Genomic DNA, 24,519 nt, shown 5'->3' with positions numbered 1-24,519 from the left:
TCCTCCCCTTTGACCCCTCCCCATAACCAGTCCCTGGGGACCAGCTCCTGGCAGGCTCCCCTGCTGAGCCTCTTTCTTTACTAAAATTCCTGTCCCACCAGGGAGTATCATTCATTCTAAGTCTATACCCTTCTGAAACCTCTGGCCTTTTTTCTTTCTAAGTAGCCAACCCCCCCCCCACCTCAACCCACATAGCTAATTAAATTATTAAAAATAAATAAATAAATAAATAAATAAATAAACTCTTTCCTTTCACCGCTCTTTTATGACTGTTCTTTTTCTTATCTTTTTCTTCTTTCTCTCACTCTTTTTTTTTCTGTTTCTCATTCTTGTCATCCTTTCTTCCTTAATCCTACAGCTTCCAAAGCCACAGGCCCCATCCCCCACACTATCAAACAGTGTGCTTTTTTGAATTCACTGATATACATTTGGGAATTATTTTGGGGAAGACTTCTGACTCAGAGTTGGACTCCCACTGCGAGTATCTCTGCTCAACTTCCCTTCCTCCTTTAGCTACCCCTAGAATATACAGTGGATAGTAGATTTGCTTAACTATTTCAGCTATCCTTGTCTAGTCCTGAGGTTTGTTTTTTTTTGCTTGTTTGTTTGTTTGTTTGTTTTTCTCTTTCTTAACAATTGTTGGTATGCATGAGACCCCTTCTGTTTCATTTGGTTTAAATCCCCCCTACTTAACACTACTCTATTTACATAACCACTTCATTCTATTTATATAACCGCTGTTAACAAGCACTTCCCTCCAGGGCATTGGTTCAATCCCCACTGTTTCATGATATGTTTTTGCTCCACCCCCCCTCCTTGTCACACTCTGATTGTCACCAGTCACTTTTCTCTCCACCCTCTCTATGTCACACCCTGTTTCCACCCTACTTGTCAAGTATATATAAAGACAGCATTGTGAGTTTTAGAGTACTTTACCTTTAGTTTAGCTCAGCTCGGCTTAGATTGTGCTGCGTCCTGCATGAATAAAGAGATACTGCCTACAGCTCAACTATGAGTCCCTGGTCGTCTGTTACCTGCCCGTGAAGCCAGCCCGGCGAAAACAACCTAACCCTTCGAAAACGACAACAATCAGCTGCCTCTGATCATGAGGTTTGAGGTAATCTGGGACAGGGTTTTGTTTTTTACCCTGCTCTATTTTATTATTAATATGATATAAAGGCATATATCTTCCCCCCCCCTTTAGATTGATCAGAATTAACTCTTAGGGTATCTTTCATTGCTAGGGTAGTGAGCATCTTATCTATTGTGGGAGGAACTTGTTTCGTTACCCCTACCTCCTCTACAGACTCTCCCCTCCCTCTTCCTCCTAGCTAATTAAAAAATATTAATTAAATTAAATTAAAAATAAAGTAATCAAAAAAAACTTTCCTTTCACTGCTCTTTAATTACAGCTCTTTTTCTTATCTTTTCTCTTTTCTCTCTCTTGTCTCTTTTTTCTTTTTTTTTTTTTATCTTGTCATACACTCATACACTTCTTCTTTCCTTCTTCTCTGCCTTTCTGAATTTGTGAATTATTTTGGGGAAGAAATCTGACTCAGAGTGGACTCTCTATGTGTGTATCTCTGCTCTACTTCCCTTTCCCCTCTTGTTACCCCTAGAATATACAGTGGATAGTAGATTCGCATAACTGTCTATTCTTGCTATACCTTCTTTCTTTTCTCTTTATTCTTCACTGGGATTTGCTTACTATTTTTTCACGGGCTGGAGAAATTGTTTGGCTAACTGGTAGTGATTAAACTGCTTCAATACTTGCTTCAGTTGCTACTGTAATTCCTGAGGTTGGTGAGTGCAATTGTCATAAAGGTATTTAGTACAGTTTTGCTTGTGCTCAAGACACAACAACTGAGGAACAACAGAGAATAAAAAAAGAAACACATAAATCAAAAAAATGGGTAGATCACAAACAAAACCACTACTCCAATGAATGAACACAAGAGCCCAGAAGAAACTACAAATCAGCCATAAGTAACCATAGATAAGAAAAGTATGCAAGCAATAATAAACTTATTAATCACAGAAATGAAAACAACATTGGAGGAAAGGAATGGCAGCATTAGGGAAACAACACTTGAGCCCCCCCAAGGAAAATACTGATTATCTTGAGGCAATTAGAGAACTGAAAGCTGAAATAGCTGTAATGAAGAAAGAAGCTGAGGCAAGGGAAAGCAGACTAAAAGAAGCAGAAAACAGAATTAGTCAGAGGATGAGTTAGAGAAAATGAAGAAAGAGGTGAAAGAGCTTAAAAAGAGATTGAGAGACACTGAAAACAACAACAGAGACATATGGAATGATCTCAAAAGAAGTAACGTTCGCAAAATTGGCCTGCCAGAGGAAGAAAGAGAGGAAGGGGAAGCAAACATTCTAGAGGAAATAATAGAAGAAAACTTCCCAGACCTGAATAACAGAAAGGACATCAAAATTCTAGAGGCCCAGAGAGTATCAAACAGAATCAACCTAGACCTGAAGACACGAAAACACATCATAGTCACAATGAGAAGAAGTAAGGATAAAGAAAGGATCCTAAAGGATGCAAGAGAGAAACAAAAAGTCATGTACAAGGGAAAACCCATAAGATTATCTGGAGACTTCTACACTAAAACTTCAAAAGCCAGAAGAGAATGGAAAGATATCTATCAAGCCCTGAATGAAAAGGGTTGCAACCAAGAATAATATATCCTGGTAGACTTTCATTCAAACTAGATGGAGGGATCAAAACCTTCTTAGACAAACAACAGTCAAAGGAGGCAACCATCACCAAGCCGGCCCTGAAAGAGGTTCTAAAAGATCTCTTATAAACAAGAACATCACTATAATACTGGCAATATATCAGAACAAACAACAACAACAAAATTTTTTTTTGGACAATGGCACTACAATACATTAAATCCATAATATCAGTAAATGTCAATGGCTTAAACTCACCCATCAAAAGCCACAGAGTTGGGGGATGGATCAGAAAACAAAATCCAACCATATGCTGCTTGCACGAATCCCATCTGTCACAACAAGATAAACACAGACTTAAAGTGAAAGGATGGTACTATCATACAGGCTAACAGACCACAAAAAAGGGCAGGAACAGCCATTCTCATCTCAGACATGATAGATTTTAAATTAAATAAAGTATTAAAAGATAGGCAAGGACATTATATAATGATTAGAGGATCAATCAGCCAAGAAGACTTAACAATTATTAACATCTATGCACCCAATGAGGGACCATCTAAACATGTCAAGCACTTACTGAAAGAATTTCAAAAATACATCAATAGTAATACAGTAATAGTGGGAGACTTCAATACCCCACTCTCACACTTAGACAGATCAACAAAGCAGAGAACCAACAAAGATACAAGAGAATTGAATGAAGAGATCGACAGACTAGACCTCTTGGACATTTTCAGAGTCCTTCACCCCAAAAAACTGGAATACACCTTCTTCTCAAATCCACATAACACATACTCAAGGATAGACCACATGTTAGGCCACAAAGACAGCATCAATAAATTCAAGAACATTGAAATCATCCCAAGTATCTTCTCAGACCACAGTGGAGTAAAACTAACATTTAACAACAAACAGACAATTATTAAAAGTCACAGAATTTGGGAACTAAACAACATACTCCTTAAGAACCACTGGGTCAGAGACTCACTCAAGCAGGAAATTCAAATGTTCCTGGAAACAAATGAAAATGAAGACACAACCTATCAAAATATTTGGGACACAGCTAAAGCAGTACTGAGAGAGAAACTTATAGCCATACAATCACATCTCAAACACCAAGAAGAAGCTCAAATGAACGACCTTACTGCACACCTCAAGGACTTAGAGAAAGAGGAACAAAGGAACCCTAAAGCAACCAGAAGGACAGAAATCACTAAAGTTAGAGCAGAAATAAACAACATCAAAAATAAAAGAACCATACAAAAGATCAATGAAGCCAAATGTTGGTTCTTTGAAAGATTAAACAAAATTGACAAACCCCTAGCCAGACTCACCAAACAAAAAAGAGAGAAGACTCAAATTAATAGAATTGTAAATGATGGAGGAGATATCACAACTGACACCACAGAAATCCAGAGAATCCTGAGAAACTTCTATAAAGAACTATATGCCACCAAGCTAAAGAATCTGGAAGAAATGGAACAATTCCTAGAAGCACAGGCCCTTCCATAACTGAACCAAGAAGAACTACAAAATCTAAATGCACCAATCACAAAGAAATTTTAACCGTTATTAAGAATCTTCCCAACAACAAAAGTCCTGGACCAGATGGCTGCACAAACGAACTCTACAAAACTTTCAGAAAACAGTACCCATACTTCTTAAGCTTTTCCATAAGATTGAAGAAACAGGAATACTCCCTTCCACCTTCTATGAAGCCAACATCACCCTGATACCTAAAGCTGATAGCGACAGAACAACAAAGGAAAACTACAGACCAATATCTCTGATGAACATAGATGCCAAAATATTAAGCAAGATCTTGGCCAACCGGATACAGCAACATATCAAAAAGATTGTTCATCACGACCAAGTGGGATTCATCCCACGAATGCAAGGTTGGTTCAACATCCGTAAGTCAATCAATGTCATTCACCACATCAATAAAAGCAAAGCCAAAAAACACATGATTATCTCAATAGATACAGTGAAAGCCTTTGACAAAATCCAACACCCATTCATGCTCAAAACTCTACAAAAAAAAATGGGAATAGATGGGAAATTCCTCAAGATAGTGGAGTCTATATATAACAAACCTACAGCCAACATCATACTCAATGGACAGAAGCTGAAAGCATTCCCACTCAGATCGGGGACTAGACAGGGCTGTCCACTGTCACCGTTACTCTTCAACATAGTATTGGAAGTTCTTGCCATAGCAATCAGGCAAGACAAAGGAATCAAAGGAATACAGATTGGAAGGGAGGAAGTCAAGCTCTCACTATTTGCAGATGATAGGATAGTATACATAGAAAAACCTATAGAATCCAGCAGAAAACTACTGGAAGTTATTAGGCAATATAGCAAGGTATCAGGCTCCAAAATCAATGTACAAAAATCAGTGGCATTTCTTTATGCAAACACTAAATCTGAAGAAGAAGACATCTAGAGATCACTCCCCTTTACTCTTTCAGCAAAATCAATCAAATACCTAGGAATAAAGTTGACCAAAGAAGTGAAAGACTTATATACTGAAAACTATGAGTCACTACTCAAAGAAAGAGAAACTGATACCAAGAAATGCAAAGATATCCCATGCTCATGGATTGCAAGAATAAATATCATCAAAATGAATATTCTCCCCAGAGCCATATACAAATTTAATGCAATACCCATCAAAGTTCCACCAAGCTTCTTTAAAAGAATAGAACAAACACTACAATCATTTATCTGGAACATGAAAACACCTAGAATTGCCAAAACCATCTTGAGGAAAAGAAACAGAAATGGAGGCATCACACTCCCAGACCTTAAACTATATTATAAAGCCATCATCATCAAAACAGCATGGTACTGGAACAAAAATAGGCACAAAGAGCAGTGGAACAGAATTGAAAGCCCAGAAATAAATCCCCACACCTACGGACATCTAATCTTTGATAAGGGTGCACAAAGCATTAAATGGAAAGAGGAGGCTCTCTTCAATAAATGGTGCTGGGAAAACTGGGTTGTAACATGCAGAAGAATGAAATTGAACCACTTTATCTCACCAGAAACAAAAATCAACTCCAAATGGATCAAATACCTAGATGTCAGACCAGAAACAATCAAATACTTAGAGGAAAACATTGGTAAAACACTTTCCCACCTACACCTCAAGGACATCTTTGATGAATCAAACCCAATTGCAAGGAAGACTAAAGCAGAAAAAAAAACAATGGGACTACACCAAATTGAAAAGCTTCTGCACATCCAAAGAAACTATTAAACAAACAAAGAGACCCCTCACAGAATGGGAGAAGATCTTCACATGCCATACATCAGACAAGAAATTAATCACCAAAATATATTAAGAGCTCAGCAAACTTAGCACCAAAAAAGCAAATGACCCCATCCAAAAATGGGCAGAGGATATGAACAAAACATTCACCACAGAGGAGATCCAAAAGGCTAACAAACATGAAAAACTGCTCTAGGTCACTGATTGTCAGAGAAATGCAAATTAAGACAACACTAAGATACCACCTCACTCCTGCAAGAATGGCATACATCAAAAAGGACAGCAGCAACAAATGCTGGAGAGGTTGTGGGGACAGAGGAACCCTTTTACATTGCTGTTGGGAATGTAAATTGGTCCAGCCTCTGTGGAGAGCAGTCTGGAAAATTCTCAGAAGGCTAGACATGGACCTTCCATATGATCTAGTAATTCCTCTCCTGGGGTTTTACTCCAAGGACTCCATAACACCCAACCAAAAAGAGTTGTGTACTCCTATGTTCATAGCAGCAAAATTCATAATAGCTAAAACCTGGAAGGAACCCAGGTGCCCAACAACAGATGAGTGGCTGAGAAAGCTGTGGTATATATACACCATAGAATACTATGCAGCTATCAAGAACAATGAACCCATCTTCGACAGAGCTAGAAGGAATTATGTTAAGTGAGCTAAGTCAGAAAGATAAAGATGAGTATGGGATGATCCCACTCATCAACAGAAGTTGAGGAAGAAGATCTGAAAGGGAAACTAAAAGCAGGACCTGACCAAATTGTAAGTAGGGCACCAAAGTAAAAACCTTGTGGTGAGGGGGAGACATGCAGCTTCCTGGGACAGTGGGGGGGTGGCAGTGGGTGGGAGGGATGTGTCACAGTCTTTTTGTGGTGGGAATGGTGTTTATGTACACTCCTAGTAAAATGTAGTCATATAAATCACTAGTTAATATGAGAGGGGGAATATTAATTGTATGTCTCAAAGTTTTTCAAAACACAAACTGATCTTTTCAATATATAGGCTGTGTAATTGATATGCAGACTCTCTCAAAAGCCTAGACCAAGTAGATCAGAAGCAACCAATAGCACAGCTATATACAAGATACTGAGTACTGTACAGCAAACCATAACAAAAGGACTTTTCAAAGTTAACCCAATTACCAATTAATGTGATGATAATATTAACTATCGATTGTCTTTTGGAACCCTAAGACAGCAGGAACCTCACATATCCACTATAGAACCTCTACTTCCCCCAGTCCGGGAACCATTGGATAGGGCCCACTTTCCCGTATGCCTCTCCCAATCCATATCAAATAATATTGCATCTGCCCATCACAACCTAATCAACACAATGATTGCCACCTTAACATGCTTCACTTCAGACTGTGTCCAGAGACTTCACGTGTGGAATGACAACCCTTCAGCTTCATTGCTCGGGTGAGACCTTTCCTTTCATAGTATACTCTAATTCCATCTCAGGTGGTTCACTTTCTAACAAAGTCCCAAAACCTAGATATACACCAGTTTCTATGAGAGAGAGCATATGTTCACATGTATCCATAAACTACTGCAAAGTATATACCTGAAAGCAGAAGTACACTAGAGTTTGCAATTAGTACTCTCCTAACACTTCCTCTCCACTATTCCAAGCTTTGGGTCCATGATTGCTCAACAATTTGTTTGGCTTTGTATGTTAACTCTCTTTTCAGTCACCAGGTTCCAGATGTCATCAGGATGCCGGCCAGGCTTCCCTAGACTGAAGACCCCACCAAGGTGTCCTGGAGCTCAGCTTCCCCAGAGACACACCCTACTAGAGAAAGAGAGAGGCAGACTGGGAGTATGGACCGACCAGTCAACACCCATGTTCAGCGGGGAAGCAATTACAGAAGCCAGACCTTCTACCTTCTGCAACCCACAATGACCCTGGGTCCATGCTCCCAGAGGGATAGAGAATGTGAAAGCTATGAGGGGAGGGGGTGGGATATGGAGATTGGGTGGTGGTAATTGTGTGGAATTGTACCCCTCCTACCCTACAGTTTTGTTAATTAATCCTTTCTTAAAGAAAAAAGAAAAAAAAGAAAGAAATAATCAACTGCATTCACAAATTTAGCCTATAAAATTATTTCCTTGTACAATCTCTCTTTTCGGGTAGAAAATGGAGTGGGTGAGCCCATTTTCTATATATGAAAATTTCAGTTACCTTACTTTAATTGACACTCCTTCATATTTTACATTGACTTAACAGCAGTTTGAAATTTTATAAGACTTTACAAATGGTGTGTATGTGTGTATTCTATCCACCACACCCACCAGCAAAGTTTCAGTGGCACTATAGGAAGTAAGCCCTCCTACCTTGTTTGCAATTCCAGAACTCATCCATTGGGTCACTTATTAAACTGTAAACTCCTCTCCCTATCCCTATCACTTTCCCTCTGAATTCTCTGATAACCACCATGGTTTTCATTTGATATTTGTAGCTTTAAAAAGGCTAGGTAGTAACTCCTAGCTCTCTTTTCATTTATTTATTTATTTGTTTATTTATGTTGGATAAAGACAGAGAGAAATTAAGAGGTTAGGGAGAGAGAGAGAGCTCTACAGCACTATTTCACCACTTGTGAAGTTTTCCCTCTGCAAGTAGAGACCAGGGGCTGAAACTAGCCTTTTTCACACTATGTGTACACTCAACCAGTTGTGCCACTACCCAGCCCCCTTATGTATTTATAGTGTACATATGTGTGAAACTTTACTACTTACATCACCTTACATAATAACCTCCAACTCCATCCATTTTGTCTTGGATTTCACTTTCTTTCCTTTTAATTGATTTAATTATGATTGTGAAGCCATTGGATAAGAAGGATACAAACCCACACAGTTCCCACCAACAGAATTCTGCATCCCATCCCCTCCACTGGAAGATTTCCCATTCTCTATCCCTCTGGGAGTATGGACCCAACATCATTATGGGTGGCAGAAGATGGAAAGTCTGGCTTCTGTAATTGATTCTCTGATGGACATGGGTGTTGGCAATTCAACTCATACTCCCAGTCTGTTTTGATCCTTCCTTAGTAGGGCAGAACTCTGGAGAGGTGGGGTTTCAGGATACATTGGTGAGGTCCTCTGCCCAGGGAAGTCAGGTTGGCATCATGGTAGCACCTGCAACTTGGTAGCTGAAAAGCATTAAGATATAAATCAAAACAATTTGTTAAATAATCATGAATCTAAAAGTAAGAATATAGCAAATGAGCTTTGGGGTCTCCACTTTGGAAAAAGCTAGGTCTATTTTAGGTATATGTCAACAGGCCCATGACTTTCCTATTTTTGACAGAGCCCAACATGCAGGTGGGCTAGGAGTATTGTGTGGGAAGATAGTTTCAGAATTGAGGATAGGACTAGAAAGCTGGGTAAGTGCAGAGAGAAACTCCGAAATAAGGGAAAAGTATATAAATACCATTAATTGTAAACCCCACGGATCTGTTGTTGGGCCCATTTTTATTCATATTCAGCACAGGAGCCTGCATATACCATTATGGTTTGTTGCCTTTTCTGAGGGTCACAAAGCATGGAAACCATTACATTCTCAAGTTATACTATACACACAGACTCCCTGTTGTAAAAATATTACTTTTACCTAAAATAGTATCTGTGTTCTTTTAAAACAGAAACAATCATGTTCATGCAAATCTTCTGATATTCTTGCTACCCTAAGTGTTTAAGAAGAAGAGGTGTTTCATATATGGACATCTAAACTATGGCAAAGGAATTAAGATCATAGAGTGGGGAAAAGAAAACCTTTTCAACAAATGGTATGAGGAAAACTGGACAACCACATGTAAAATGAAACTAGATATATTAGAAAAAAACAAAAAATTGTTGAATGATGCAACACCTAAAAGCCATAATATCAGTAAATGTTGATGGCTTAAATTCACCCATTAAAAGGCACAGAGTAGGTAGATGGATCAGAAAACACAACCCAACCATATGCTATCTGCAGGAATCCTACCTAACTCAACAAGAAAAACACAGACTTAAAGTGAAAGGATGGAAAACTATCATACAAGCTAATGGACCACAAAAAAAAAAAAAAAAAAAAAAGCCAGGAACAGCTATTTTCATCTCACAATAGATTTTAAAATAAAATGAAACTAGATCATTACTTATATAAAAAAATTAACACTAAATGAGGTAAGAACAGGGATACTGTCTTGAAACTATAATATATGTAGAAGAGAGCACAAGTGATATGCACAAGTGATTGACCTCAGATGCATATTTGGAGATTTAACCCCAGTCAGGGGACAGTAAAGATTAATTAAATAATAGGGGGAATGTAGTGGTACACCTGGTTAAGCATATGTGTTACAGCATGCAAGGATCCCTGTTCAACCCCTTGTCTCACCTGCAAGGAAGAAGCTTCACATATAAGGGAGTCGGGCTGTAGTGCAGCGGGTTAAGCGCAGGTGGCGCTAAGCTCAAGGACCGGCGTCAGGATCCCAGTTCGAGCCCCCGGCTCCCCACCTGCAGGCAGGTCCCTTCACAGGTGGTGAAGCGGGTCTGCAGGTGTCTTTCTCTCCCCCTCTCTGTCTTCCCCTCCTCTCTCCATATCTCTCTGTCCTATCCAACAACAACGACATCAATAATAACCACAACAATAAAACAACAAGGGCAACAAAAGGGAATAAATAAATAAATAAAATTCTTAAAAAAAAAAAAGAAGAAGAAGAAGCTTCACATATGGTAAAGCAATACTCTAGGCATCTTTCAAGACAGTATCCCTGTTTTTACCTCATTTTTTTAAAGATGTTTTATTTATTTCTCAATGAGAAAGATAGGAGGGAGAGAAAGAACAAGACATCACTCTGGTAATGTGCTGCCGGGGATTGAACTCGGGACCTCAGGCTTGAGAGTCTAGTGCCTTAGCCACTGTGCCACCTCCTGGACCACTCTCTCTCTCTCTCTTTCCCCATTTCCTTTCAAATGTCTCTTTGCTTCTATCCCATAAATAATTAAGTAAATTAAATAATAACAATCTCAAAACAAGAATTAAAAACAGGGCTATATCAAACTTTAATATACCAGAAGAAATCATCACAAAAATAAAAAGATAGCTTTGCAGTTGGGAGGAGATATTTACACAGCACATGTCTGAAAAGGAACTCATTGAAAATATGTAAAGAAATCATACAATTTAAAAATAAAGCTCAAGCAACCCAGTAAAATACTGAGGAAAAGACTTAAGAAGATACTTCTCTAAGAAAGATATACAAATGGTCCACACCCATAATAAAGAAATATTCCATGTCACTTAATATTAGAAAAATGGAAATTAAAAACACAATAAGCAACTGAAAAGATAGTTTCAATGACAGTGCAACAGATTTTCATGCCTGTGGCTTAAAGATTCCAAGTTCAATCCCCACTGTCACCACGATAAGCCAGAGATAAGTAGTGCTCTGATTAAAATATAAACACTTTAACTGTCACCTCTTATCTGTGAAAAATTTCTTTCTACAACAAATACTAGAAACCACAAATGCTGGTGAGTATTGAAGAAAAAAAAATTGATACACTGTTGGTGAACATGCAAACTGGTTTAGTCCTTATGGAAAACAGTATAAAATGTCTCAGGTCTTAGAAAGCCCTGGCTTCTTAAACTAGATCTGCCTCTGATTTACTCTACAGTCACAGGAAGGCTCAATAACCTAAGTCTCAGTTTCACCATTATCCAAAGAGAGAAAAATAATAGTGTATTTTTCTCAAAGAAGCTAAGAGAACTGAATGAAATTCTACATACAAAGAGTGATTTACTCAATACCTGGAACCCAATAAGTGGTGGTCTTTTGATGACTCTTGCCCCCACCCCTATGAATCCTAAGAAGCCCCGTACAGTAAGGAATATGCAGATCAGATGGACCTTATTGGTTTTGAGCTTAACACTGCTTAATAGACATGAAGAACTTAAAATTTAGAACAAAGGCTATAACAAGGAAGCATGATAAAACAGATTGGAGAACTAAAGAAAAAAAAATCTTCTCTTTCTGATCTTATTATTAAGACTGCTATAAGCAAATATCCTCTTGAACTCAGAGAATTCTCCATCTGATTATTTCCTTATGATGTGTCATAATGAAATGCTCTTTAAAAAAAATAGTATTTGGTAGTCAAGCAGTAGCACAACAGGTTAAGCTCACGTGGCACAAAGCACAAGGACTTGCATAAGGATCCCAGTTCGAGTCCCTGGCTCCCAACCTGCAGGGGAGTCGCTTCACAGGCAGTGAAGCAGGTCTGCAAGTGTCTCTCTTTCTCTCCCCCCTCTGTCTTCCCCATCTTTTTCCATTTCTCTCTGTCCTATCCAACAACTATGACATCAATAACAACAATAATAATAAGCACAACAATGAAACAACAAGGCAACAAAAGGGGGAAAAAAAATAACCTCCAGGAGCAGTAGATTCTTGGTGCAGGCACTGAGCCCCAGCAATAACCCTGGAGGCAAAAAAAAAATTTTTTAAGTGTGTTTACAGGCCCATGCAATTAAAATATCGATCTGTGACCACTGGGTGCTTTCATTCTTATGAGAAATACAGAGAATGTATACCACGCAAAAATAATAACAATAAGCATCCAACCTGTCTCTAAGACCTTGAGAGAACTTTGGTGGTTATCATGTGGTGTGTGTGTGTGTGTGGTGGGGTGGGTGTGGAATTACATCCTCATTATCTTATAATCTTGTATATAACCACTAAATAACTAGTAGGAAATAAATACATAAGTAAGATATTTGTTAGTGAATTCGCAAGAAAAAGGGAGAGTTTTTGTTCTAAGAACCATAACTATGATCCCATGGTTAGTATAATCCTATTATTTTTTTTGTATAGATGAAAATTCCAGAAATACTCTCTACTGTCCTTCTCCCAAACTTTCCTGACTTTCACAAGGTTCTAAGACAAAAGAAACTTGTACTGGGAACATAAAGCTGATTTTAAAGACTATGGGTTTTAGACATAGGTAAATTCCAACACCGAGTAGATTCATCTCTATGTTACTTCTTACCAGTATCCCCTGTGCACATCCCAGATCCCAGCCCTCAATCTCCAGCACCTCTTTGTTGTCAGGTGTCAGGAGAAATTTCTTATCAAAATTACAAATAATGTCTACCTAGTTGCTTCTAGAAAATTCTTGGGTGGTTATTTATGAAAGAGGAAGAGGAATATAAATAGGATGGGGCTATGAATCCACCTGCCAAGACCTATGTCCATCAGAGAAGCAATTGCACAAGCTAGACCTTCCATATTCTGAATCCCACAAAGAATTTTGGTCCATACTCCCTGAAAGGTAAATGTTAGGGGAAGATAACCAGAGGACACTGACCTCCAATTCCATCAGGCCCCAGGAAGAGAAGAAGGGGGATAAAATGAAGCAACGATACTCAGAAGTAGTAAGTGTGACTTTGAAAGAAAGAAAAGGCAGGACCATAGGAAAAATGGTCAAATATATATGAATATAAATAGATAGTTATAGAAATAATAGTTAACCCTTATCTGTAATCTTGGGAGAATTACGGCAGTTTCTAGTGGAGGAGAGGGGGATACAGATCTCTAGTGGTGGGAGAGATGTGAATTTATACCCCTGTAATCTTAAATTTTGTAAATCAATATTAAATCACTAATAAAAAATAAATAAAATTTTAAATACAAGAGGAGTAGGAAATAAACTCTTTCAATGTTTGCTTGAAATCTAACCCTGATCCACTCCCAACTTCACTTCTGCTCCATGAACTGAATTTTTGGCATCCTGTCCACATGGTCCCCAGCTTCCAATCTTGGCTTGCCCTGGACTGATCTTTTCTTTTCCATTTCAGCCCACACAGCTGGGAGTTCTGTAGAAGCAGGAGCCTGCCAAAAACAATAGCCTTCCTAAATGTTCGACAACATGGGAATTGGTATATAAATTATGAAGCATCTGGTCAATGGAGTATATTATTTAATCATTAAATTTGATAAACATGAACAACATGGAAAATGTCCCTGACATAACATTACTGAAGTTTTCCTTTCTTAAAAGCGAACCATGAAGCTACATATGAAGTATGGCAACATTTTTAAAGTGCATAATGGAATAAAGCTATGGATTAAACTTGGAGAAAGAAAGGTAACTGTTGGGTTAGTGTCATGGAATTCAACAAATCTTCCATTGTTTAATTAAAGCTATGCTATGTCTACATGATAAATGAAACAGTCTTTGCCATCACTACTCAGTGATACTACAAGGCGAGTTCTCCTGACCCTCCTGATCTTTAGTGGGATTCACTCCAGTAGAGAGCAGGGGGAAACCTGACAGTATAGAGACATCTTACTCCAGGCACCCCATGGTCTGCTCTAATTCAGAGTCTAAGTACAAGTCCTTCTGTTGTATCCATATGTCTTTGCTTTCTTTTCAAGTCTTTTAAAATTCTAAGTACTTAAGTCTTTCAAGATTCTCTGTGTTCTATTTGCAGAAAACCATACAGAAATATTCTTATACTCCTTACCTTCTGATGATCCCTGTTACTGTAATATTGTTTTGAAAGGATAATGGGAAATCTACGCTCTTACATCATTTGAACAGATTAAAATAACTCTCAACTGACAAAAATTGTGAATGTGTCATTTACATTCTTGTAACTGTTCAAGAAGGTCTTTGTAGCAAACAGTGTCAACTTGTAGCTATTTTTATCATCCCTTTGAAATGTACATGGAGAATGCAAAATAATTTTTAAAAAGCATTTGATACCATCAGGATGCAAATTATTTCACATATTTCTTACTTCAAAACATCTCATATCTCAGAAAAGCCTAATGGCTTATCATTGTCTCTTCAGTGGCTCTATCCTCTCAAATAAGAGTAAAAGGCAATGTGTGATTGTCATTCATGCACCAAGTCCTGATCTTGGCTTCCTAATGTGAAATACAGAGGAGGGAGTCACTTTCCCTGAAAAACCTACTGACTCCAAGACTTTGCAGAGTGCCCATGAAGTGAATGTGACTTTGACAAGGCCCTAAGACACAAAAAATAAATAACTTGTGCTGGGAGCATATCAGACAGAAAATAGAGTGACAGCTGAACAAACTGCAGGTATTCTTGCTCAAGGGGGTGAAGGTTAAAAACAGTGTAAGCAGTCTATGAAATTAATGAAATCTTTGACTGGGGAATTTGACCCTTAAATGCATGTCTTGCCAGGAGCAGGTACAAATCATAGACAACTGACAGATGCATGAAACATCCCATGAGACTATGCCCAAAGGAGCATGGGTTTGCCCAACGCACCAGTCATCCCTGTAGTCTCCCTTTCAGCCCCTGTTCAAGGCTGCCCAGAGCTATTCATAGCCCTGGAAAACCACTTAACTAATTTTCCCACATCCACCTCCTTTTCTGAATCTTGCCCTTGTCAAATGCAATTGTCCAAACCATTATTCCTTCCTTTTGTCTTCTGCAGTACTTTCTTCCCCTACTATATAAATACCCAAGACACTTTCTAGTGATTTTTCCATTTACTATAGTTTATAATGATGTTCTTGCCATTAAGCTATGACCGTTCCTTTAAGGACAATGACCTTTTCATATGTGTCTCTGAATTCACAATGGCTAGCAAAATACCTGGCAGGCAGTAAATGTTCAGTAATCCTTTGTGGTATTAGTATTGGTGTCCTAAGGAAGAGACAACCAGAGTGTTCCCTTTCTAGTCTGGAATACCCATGAGATGAAAAGGGGGAGTTGTTCAACACTAGGATTAAATTCTCAGCATAAATGAAGTTTATTAAAAATTAAATGCATCTTTTAAATATTCCTCTCAGAGTTCTGGCTTCTTAAATCCTACCTGGTTTATTTCTCTAGCAATATCAAGTGATAAAATAGAGTTACGTAGTTGTTCACCACAAAAACAAACAAACAAAATAGTCTGTTTAATTACCTCCGGGTACTGGCCTGATGTTCTTCAGTGTGCTATAGAATTTGAACAACTAATACAGGACTTCACAGAATTTTAGAGATATGAAGACATCCTGGAGAGTACTCATTTTGGCAACATAGATGCAAAAAGAAAGAAAGAAGCTAAGAAAAACCTGGGAGATTCCATAATGTAATAGGGGTCTAACAATGAGGAAAAAGAACAACAACTGGTGTTACTTAACCTGACCTCTCAAAACCAATAAAAGAAAGAAGAAGAAGAAGAAGAAGAAGAAGAAGAAGAAGAAGAAGAAGAAGAAGAAGAAGAAGAAGAAGAAGAAGAAGAAAAGAAGGAGAAGGAGAAGAACTAATCTGTAAATTGTCTACGTGATCACCACAACTTGAAGATTACTTTTTCTTATTGAAGTGGAAAATTCTCATCTTGTACATAGAAATGAAGCATTTTCTTCTGAATTGAATTTTTTGCATTAATAATAATAGTCTAATATGTAATAATATAATAAGAAAACATTTCCAGCTATCTTTCAGATTATGTTAATGAAAAATGAAAACAGCAAAATTCACATTAAAGATCTGAAAACTCCTGTAATTAAGTTCTGTCTCCACTAAAAAAATGGTACTAGATTTTTTTTAGATTTGAAATGATAATTAAAGCCATGGCTTTTACCTCTTTTCAGGGTATTAATACTTCTGCTGTGGTTTTAAGGGAAATTAAAACAAAACTCTTACCAAAAATGCAAGTTTCATTAAGTCACTAGCATTAAAATTGGTATTTTTAATAAGCAATTAAAAAAATTTTATAAGTGTGGACTCTTCTCTTAAAAGCTTAAAATAAGGGTGGGTAGATCACATGATGGTTCTACAAAAGACTTTCATGTCTTAGGTTCTAAGGGCCCATATTCAATGCCAGAACCACTATAAGCTAGAGATGAGCAGTGCTCTGAGAGAAAGAAAAAAAAAACAGAAGATGAAAAGGAAGAAAGGAAAAAGCAAATAAAAGGCCTCAAAGTTTGGAAGATGGCAGCCACATAGCCACCTTTGACTTGGATTAGACAGAACCTTACCTTTGCATCATCTTTAGCTGTAGTGGTCAATGTAGTTTGTGCAATGAAGCCTATGATTAACCTGTAGTCATATTTTTTCTCATTAACATACTAAAAATATGCCCTTAATGATTTTTCTCAGGTATTTTCTAGACATTCAATATATGGCCATGCATGAACATTGTATGTTCCTCTATTGTGCAACCACTATTTATATTGTGCTTGATTTTTCCTGGATAACTCCTAGATGTACATAAACTGTCATATCAACCTAATTCTACACAAATCTAAACCTCTCCTGTCTCTTTTTGAAGATAACTCTACTACCTATGCTTACCATACATGTTGACCAACTCAACTGTTTCTGTGATTACTGCCAACGTGTTTTAGAAATAGTAAATGTTTTGATTTGGTTGGAGGTTAGACAAGGAAGACAATAGTGACTTGTGAAAAGGTCTTGATGTGTTCAAAATAAATGACCTTAAAATTTGCTGGTAGGGCCAGCAAAATAACCCACCTGGATAGTGTACTTGCTTAGGTATTCATAGGACTCAGGTTGTTCAAGCCCAGCCCTCAGCATACTGGAAGAAGCTTTGGTATTATGGTACACTTCTTTCTCTCCCCCCGACTCCCATCTGGCTTCCCAACTGAAAAAATTAGTCTAGAGCACCGAAGCCCTAGTCATTAATATATATGTGTTTGTGTGTGTGTGTGTGTGTGTGTGTGTGTGTGTGTGTGTGTGTCTTGATGTAGGTAAAATGTTAGTAATCCATTTTCTTTACCACTAGTGGTGACCATTAATTCTTAAATTAAAATATCTTACATAAATATTTTAGACAAAACCAGTAAATTCTAGGCAATTAAAGATAAAAGATAGGGCCAAGTGGTAGAGTACACATGTATGCAAGGACCCAACGTCAAGTGCCCAGTCTCCACGTGCAGGAGGAAAGCTTCAAAAATGGTGATGTAGTGCTGCAGATGTCTTTCTGTACCCCTTTCTCTCAGTTTCTGGTTGCCCCTATCAAATAAATAAAGGTAATAATTTTTTTAAGAAAAAAAAAACAGGTTTCAGATATTTTCAAAATTTGGGCTCATTATAGAATGATCAACTGTACTGGTTTTCAGGAAACAGGCATTTCTTACCATGTGGGCCTTGGAATGTTGAATCTAGAGAAATCATTGCCAGACTAGAATGGCTAATCACTCTACTTATACTAGTTTTGGAAATTTATAGTTAGAGGACTTCATCAATTATTTCTCCATGATTTAGTTTTGTCCTCTCCAAAATGGAAAAAAAATGAATTGTTATATAATCTGTATATAAATACAGTTCCTGGGATATTTAAATTGTATTCAACAATCAGTTTTACTGATTCTGAGCCAGAAATATAAATATCGCCCAAACTCTATATTTGGTATATTTAAAGTCAAAGAAATAATTGGCATTGTTTTAATACATTTTTCTCATGCAGTCAAGTATATACTTCACATTTCAAGATGTTTTTCAAATCAGAAAGGTTGTTTTAAAAAGAAAACTACAGATCTTGCCAAATATTTAGTATCTGGACATAGTCATTGATTTTTTTTTCTTTCTTTTTTTACCAGAGCACTGGCTCAGCTCTGGTTTGTGGTGATGTCAGGGATTGAATTTGGGACCTTTGGTGCTTCAAGCATGAAAGGCTTTTTTCATAACCATTGTGCTAGCTCTTCAGGTCAGTCATTGACTTATTTTTCTTTTTTTCTAAATCATTGTGCTGAGGAAGATAAATGTTTACTATACAGTACTTGACACATGCCTACAATTTCTCATCTCCCTGTGATAGGTGTCTACAAAACATTGTTAACCCCACCTGGTCTCCTTTACCACCATCATGCACCCTCTCTATTCTTTCCTGCTCCCTCCCCAGAGTAATTTGCCTTGGTGCAATACATCACACAGTCCAAGCTTTGTCTTATATTTTTCTTTTCTTTCCTTGCTTCTTAAATTTCACCTATAAATGAGGTCATTTGGTATTGAACCTTTTTATAGCTTATTTCACTTAACATGATTCCTTTGAGAATCAATCAATGTGGGGCCAAGGAGACGACACTACCATGTACAGCAGTGGAATAGTATTCCACTGTGTATACAATTTTCTTAGCTACTCAACTGTCATTGAGCATCTGGGTTGTTTTGAGTTTTGGCTGCTATAAATCATGCTGCTATAAATATAGGTGTACACATACCTCTATACATAAGTGTGTTTTGTTTCCTTTGGTTAAGTCGACAGAAGAGAAAATGCCAGGTTTCAGGATAAGTCCATTTCTAATGACATAAAAAATCTCTAGACTGTTTTCCACAGGTGTTGGATGAATTTGAATTCTCACCAGTAGTCAGGAAGGGTTCCTTTTTCTCCACATCCTCACCAACACTTGCTTCTGTACTTTATAATGTATGACGTTCTCACACAGGTGAAGTGATATTTCACTGTTGTTTTTATTTAGATAATAAATGACTTTGAGCATTTTTCATGTCTGTTGGCCCTCTAGGTTTCTTCACCAGTGGGTGAAGATTCTGTTCACGTTCTCTCCTCGTTTTTATACAGCATTGTTTGCTTTTTATTGTTGAGTTTAGTGAGATTTTTATTTATTTTGGTTATTAGCCCTTTATTTGATGTATGGTATATAAAGATATTCCATTCTATAGAGATTCTGTATGTTTTGGTGATGGTTCCCTTTACTGTGCAAAAAGCTTTTCCATTTGATGTAGGTATTGCTTTGTTTGTGCTTTTATTTCCTTTGCTGTTGGCCTCGAATACTCAAAGACATTTCTGGAGCATTGGTTTGAAGTGTTCTGCCAATAATTTCTATTGTATTTGGTGGCTTCTGAACGTATGTCCCTGCCACTGATCTATTTGGTGCTGATACTTATACATGGTGGTAGGGTGTTCCAATTCCATTCATCTGCATGTTTTTGAAACATTTTTAATTATGTATTTATTTACCTGTTATAGGACAAAGGCAGGGAGAAATTGATAGGGGAAGGAAAGACAGAGAGAAACCTGCAGTCCTTCTTCAGCACCCATGGAACTTTCCTCATGCAAGTAGGAATGGGGGACTTGAACCTGGGTCCTTGTACACTGTAATGTGTGCACGTAAGTAGCAACACCACCTGGCCCCTCCAGTGGCCTTTATCATCCTATCTATTTCAATGTAAATATTGAGTCCCAGAAATAATCTTGGTAGGAAAACCAAAAGAAAAAAACTTAATTTGGCAGTCCTGGAGGTGATGTAGTAGATAAAATGTTGAACTTTCTTTTTTTAAATTAATTTATTTTCTCTTTTTTTTTTGCCCTTGTTTTTTCTTTTTTATTGTTGTTGTTGTTATTGATATCATAGTTGTTGGATAGGACAGAGAGGAATGGAGAGAGGAGGGGAAGACAGAGGGGGGGGGGGAAAGACAGACACTTGCAGACCTGCTTCACACCTGTGAAGTGACTCCCCTGCAGGTGGGGAGCCAGGGGGTAGAACCAGGATCCTTAAGATGGTCCTTGCACTTTGTGCCATGTGCGCTTAACCTGCTGTGCTACTGCCCGACTCCCAAAATGTTGAATTTTCAAGCATGTTTTCCCAAACTCAGTCTTTGGCATTACATGTGCCAGAGTGATGCTTTGATTCTCTCCTTCAAGAAAGAAAGAAAGATGAAAGAAAGAAAGAAAGAAAGAAAGAAAGAAAGAAAGAAAGAAAGAAAGAAATTAAAAACTGAATTTAAATGTCACTAGCAACTTTTAAACAACTAATAGATTTAGGGGATGACTTTAATTTCATTTATATTAATATTTTGATGAAAGGATATGAGCTTTGAAGTCAATCTCGCTTTTTATACATCTAAGAAAGCAAGCTAGATGAAGAAATCTTCACATTTCCCCCGTTTTGCCTTAAGTCAGATCTGACACAACAAACATGAAGATGATTCATGAGAACTGACAAATATTTTGAAAGTAATGTCTGACAATAAAATTACAAATCATCTCAAGAAGTAGGAGACGTAGCGAAAAAGGTTAATATCCTTGAAGAGTGAAGTCTGTAGACATTCAATTTCCAGGAGGAATATACAGAAGAGACGAGTGAGGGAAAACATCACACAAAGAAAAAAAAGAAAGAATTGGCTTAGACCTGGGAATATAAAAATATCTAAAATTCCCAAATAGCTGAGAAACATCAAGCATATCAAATGAAAAATTACACATATTTTTTGATAGTGAAAATAAATAGAATAGTAGGAAATGTACTTTTTAGATTCCTAGGTCACTGATGTAATGTTAAAAAATGCAATTAAGATAGAAGAAGGAGGAGGAGGAGAAGAGGAAGGAGGAGGAGAATTCAATTGCATTGGTCTGCTTTGTCAGAAATCATGATTTTTACTCAAAAGAAGTAGAATAAATATTGTTAAATAGTACGTATAACAAAGCAGCACCTGGCATGTCTGAAATGGCTCAATTCCCTGATTGCAAAAACATACATCATGATATAGTACTCTTCAAAAATGTGCATTATTTTATGGAATTATAGCTGGGTAAATGTGTTCCCACTTATCTAAAAAAGGATGCAGATGGAACTTGTCATTTATGGACTAGTAAGCTTGACAACAAATTCATGGCAAGTTTCTAGAGTGGAATATTAATAAGTTGAATTGTGACTGCATAAATAGACCATGAAATTCAAATTCATTAAGGACAAATCAGGTGTATCTTCTCTCTCTCTCCCTTCTCTCTCTCTCTCTCTCTCTCTCTCTCTCCTCGATTGCTTGATGAGATGTTTGCCATTAGTCTGGATATCTTTTACAGTTTCCTCATAAAGGAAAGCATGTCTAGAGTGAGATGCTGGGGGTAAATTTGCATCCTATGAATGTTCTCACCAGAAGTACAAATTAATGCATTGTGTCTGCATTGAAGAAGTCTTTTCATCAAATCAATCAACAACAATTTGTACCATTTTCATCAGATTTACAAACAATCTGAAAACTGAAGGAATACCTAGGATACTGAAAGTCCAGTTTTTAAAATTCTCTGGAGAGAAAGTAGATGAAAGTCTTTCTGACTTATGAGAAAAATGAATTTAATTCAAGTAAATGAATTTTACTTGGTTGAGAACTATAGGTGGAATAGTATTTAAATGTTTAGAAATGAGGTAAATCTTGAGAAGATTTTCTGTCAACTGAATTTATTTTATAAACTGATAAAGATAACTTTATATTCAGTTGGAACATAATATGAAAAGCACTGTATTGTTATGTTTAAGAACAAGTCAGGAGTCGCAAAATGGAGTACATATTCTAAGAGCAATGTCACCAAAGACTTAATCATAGTCTTAACTTTCCCATAAGTAAAACCTTAAACAGGTCCATCAGGAATCTCCTGATCACCCTAGTTAGGTAATTTAACTGATGGAACTCTGCTATTCCCTAAAGGAAAGCAACTTTGTAAAAACTGAGAAAAAAATATTTTCCCTAGTATAACATTCTTTTTCATTCTTCTTTCTTTCTGTGAAAACCCTTTGCTTTTTACAGCTTTTCTGAGCAACTTTCTCTCCACTATATTGGTCAGTACCCAACTGGAATCATATAAACTATTTCATTATATTAAACAAATTTTAATGTGGGAGATATTGTGCAACAGACTTTCATGTCTGAAGTTCTGGAGGTTCCCACAATCAGTCCCATGCTCCACCATAAGCCAAAGCTGAACAATGTTCTGGTAAAAACAAATAATAATAAATTAAATATGGCTTAGCTTTAAGCAACATTTATTGTCAAGTTGTTTTGTTTTTTTAGAATGAAGAGCTTACAAGATGTGTTCAGTTACAGAAAGAATAAAGTATCTTTGATAGGCACTATAGAAAGGCTTCATTCTGTTTTTTCACTATTAAATGTTTAAACATTGAGATTAATGTGAAATAGGATTTCAAATTTAGACTCTGTTACAGGAATGTATCTAAGAACAGGATGTTACCCTCAAACCTACACTTCTTCTGTTTTGTTCTGATAACCACATTCTGTGAATGATATGGACAAATAAGTGTATCAAGTAGAGAAGGTTCAAAGAAACCGGTAAACGACTATCTTTTATGAGGAACATATAAAGGATCTGGAATAGGTTAATAGGAGAACAGTAGTTGGAGGGAAGTCATTATCTTCAATTACTAGGAAGTTGAATTGGTAGAAAAAGAAACGAGGTGGTAGGGCACCTGATTAAGCACACATAATACTATGAGCAAGGACCTGCACAAGGGCTAGGGTTGGAGCACCCACTTCTTATCTGCTGCGGGGGCTTCACAAGCAGTAAAGCCTGTGTTCCGGTGTCCATCTAGCTCTCTCCCTCACTGTCTCCTCACCCCTCTCAATTTCTCTCTGTCCTATTGAATAAAATGAAATATTAATTAATTAATTAATTAATTAATTAAAGGTTAAAAAGAGCAAGTTCCAGACTTTATCTTCCGAGGTTCCCTGGAAATGGCGTATTCAAATTATGAAAACAAGACATTCCCCAAATTCTTCCCTTGCCAAGTACTTTGCCTCCAATTAACAAGGTGCACAGGGATACTTTGCAGAACTGGTGCCAACAATGCAAGTTGAGTAGTTATGGGCAGAAAGTAGCTGTTTATCAGAGACTCCAGAAATATGGTTTCTTTGACAATAGCCAGAGTATTTCTGAAATACCTGAGAAGACCAGATTGCGACCATGACCACATTCAAGGAAACACACAACAGAGGCTAAGAAAGCAAGGATTCATAAAAGTTGTCAGATGAATGAGAAAGAAAGAGATACTAGTAATATAGTTGAAGTGACATCTACAGCTCAGGAAGCCATGTTGGCAGCCTGAGGAAGAATTGCTGCAAGAGCCAGTCAGCCTAAAGCTATACATTCACATCCAGTTCCTTCTTCTGTTGAGACCTCTCTGCCTCAAGCCACTGGCATCAGATGGTGTATTGTCCATAGCAGGCCTCTCTCAGCAGACGCAGAAGACTGGGTTCTTCTACAGTTCCATGTGGGTCAGGTCTGGGTGCGTAATACTCCCAGGAGGATGAAACCTCTCTTCCTGTTATCAGCCTGTACTTTCTCTACTCCAGACCTGGAAGATAATCTCTTGTGTCCCGAATGTGTAAAAAAGGAATAAGAAGATGATGAGAAGATTAATTACAGGGAGGAAAGAGAAGCAACCTGACTTGAGCACACCAACACCATGCCTTGATGATGAAGAGATGTCAGAAAGCCCATAGCTACAGCAATCTGCATGCCTTCCCCAACTTTGACTTGTTTGGATGTATACATCTGGATTCTGTACTTGAAGTCTGTCAAAGAAAGACTGCTGTTGTTTGCATCAAATATTTAATAATAGAGAAAACAACTTAAAAAAAGAAAGAAAGGAAGAAAGAAATGAAGAAAAGAAAAGAAAGGAAAAGAAAAGAAAGGAAAAGAAAAGAAAAGGAAAGGAAAGGAAAGAAAAGAAAAGAAAAGAAAAGAAAAGAAAAGAAAAGAAAAGAAGAAGAAAACAAGGGGCCAGGTGGTGGCACACCTGGTTGAGTGCACATGT

General features: G+C 37.4%; 1 pseudogene; it reads left to right on the top strand.

Annotated features, from left to right (window-relative positions):
* The window catches only part of LOC132532775 (developmental pluripotency-associated protein 2-like), a 54,644-nt pseudogene extending 30,439 nt beyond the window's left edge, over positions 1-24,205 (top strand).
* Positions 24,206-24,519: the final 314 nt, after the last annotated feature.

The sequence above is a fragment of the Erinaceus europaeus genome, chromosome 2 (genome assembly GCF_950295315.1).
Source record: "Erinaceus europaeus chromosome 2, mEriEur2.1, whole genome shotgun sequence".
NCBI lineage: Eukaryota > Metazoa > Chordata > Mammalia > Eulipotyphla > Erinaceidae > Erinaceus > Erinaceus europaeus.
This window is presented reverse-complemented; position numbering and strand designations above follow the sequence as displayed.